Source organism: Primulina eburnea, chromosome 3, assembly GCF_022965805.1.
Source record: "Primulina eburnea isolate SZY01 chromosome 3, ASM2296580v1, whole genome shotgun sequence".
In the NCBI taxonomy this organism is placed as follows: Eukaryota; Viridiplantae; Streptophyta; class Magnoliopsida; order Lamiales; family Gesneriaceae; genus Primulina; species Primulina eburnea.
The window spans coordinates 26,126,376-26,128,686 of NC_133103.1; positions in this window are offsets into that span (position 1 = coordinate 26,126,376).

A 2,311-nucleotide genomic window follows, 5' to 3' on the forward strand; every position below is an offset into this window, starting at 1 on the left:
AAAACTAAATCAGATAATTCCGTCAAGTGGGTCAACTAGATAACCTTCCTCAACCTGTCCAAAAATTAAATCATATCCTACTTGCTAACTATGACACACGAGAGAATGTCATTGGAATTCTGGAGCATGCTTTAACCGTGGAAAATTGGTACACAACATTGCTGATTCTCCTGAACCCAAAGATACAGGAACCGAATCAAGCACTAGTGCCGCCCAGAACATGCCAAAGGAAAATAAGAGCCCAACGCTCTTGTTTTAGTTATGGTGCCACGTACTCCTTCATATCTAAAAGTTTAACTAAGAAGTAATTGATTTTACCTGAATAACTTGTTGAACCATTTCGAGAATCAACACCCACTAGTAAGACTATTGAGGCACATAAAGTACATCGTAACTGTAAAATTTGTACGATATGCATAACATGTGGAGCTTGAAGCACATATTGGTAGAATTTGATGCTATTCTGGGAATGGATTGGTTAGCCAAGAACAATGTATTTGTGGATTGTCGGTAGAAATAACATCAACTTCAGGCGCCAAAGTAAGTGGAAATATTCTACCATGGCAAGTTCCAAGGAACATAAATCCCTCCTATATTGCTTCCAAATCTGAAAGTCATAAAGTTGGTGAAGGATCCTACATAACAATGGTAAACGTGTATAAAATAAGGAGTCGAGCTCACAAATATAAGGTGTTCTTGTATTGCAAGGAATTTTGTATTTCATGAAGATTAATTTGGTTCGTGGTGCCACACCAATTTCGAGAGCACTCTATCGAATGGCTCAAGAAGATCTCAAGGAATTGAAGGACCAACTCTTTTAGATAAAAAAAAAATTATAATAATTTTATCTCTGTGGAGATCTCTAGTCTTGTTTATAATAAAGATGAAAATACGAGATTGTTGTATTGATTACAATGAACTGAACAATATCAAATCAATAACATATATCATCTTCCAAGGATAGAAGGACATTTTCGATCAACTAAAAGGAGCTACAGTCCTTTTCTAAGCTCGATCTAAGGTCAAACTATTATCAGCTAAATGTCAAGACAGATGATATTCCTAATACAATTTGACAAGATAACAGGACACTGTGATTTCCTAATGAATGACACTTACTTAGTTGTATTTGAATCAACAACTGCTATTAAAGTTGTTTAGCTTGATATAGAGCGGATTTGAAATTAATAGAATTTTTTCATCTAAACAATCCAAGTAATTATAATCTAATCATTTCAAATTCATCAATCCAAGCACATCCTTATATAGTTCCTACATCAAAATCTAGTCAGTGATACAATGAAAAACTTAAGTTGTTAAGATATAACATAGATTTCTAAAATGAAGTGCGAGATTACCTTTTGGAAAGTTGCAACTCCCCAACGATTATCAATTTGCTAAGGTTGACCCATCATGACCAAACATCCAGCAGGATTCACTTGAACTCGCTCCTAAACACACAATTTTTTAAATATATATATATATATATATATATATATATATATCTATATATGTGTGTGTGTGTGTGTGTGTGTATTATATATGTATATCTAAGTTCATAATTTTGAATATAGAAATTGACAAGTTATATAATTAAAACACAAAACATGTGAAGTTATAGGACTCAAATTGCAATGTTTCTCCATAAACTAATCTTCACCCAATTAGCTGAGGGGCCAACATAAAAAACTTGTGTCGGCAGCCTGCCGACCAAATAGTTCTTTATCAGTTTTTTAGAAAAATGGACAACATTGTTACAAGTAGGATTCCATTTTCTGAATGAAAAAATTAGTTCAAGAGGCGAGTACATTTGTAGCACCTGTTACACAAACAAGCAATACACCATCAACTTTTAGTTTAAACAAGTTCTCTATATTAGGCTTGTAAGTTTGGATTTGTATTTTAAGGCCCACAAAACTTGCGGTTGAAGCCCACATAATTACTTAGTTTTAGCCCAATAACATGTTAAATTATCAGCAGAAAACCTAGACTTAGTACTCAACTTTTCAAAATCATGGAATAAAATTGTATTGACCATGTAATGATTTGCACCATATTATGGAAGAGATTTTTCAGTTAATTATCGAATGATTCGATAGCCAATAATAGCACGATTCATGCCAAAATTTAGAGGGACGCAACACTTGTAAATAAGGCCTCAAGCCATACAAAATTCACACCCTCACAAGCACACAAATTTCTAATTACCCTACCATGTTCAGCCAAAATTTCGCGCAACACTCTGCCGAGTTCAAGTGACGGTTGGTCCAAGTTCGAGCAACTTTCTAGCTAGGATTTTCAAGCTTCTAGA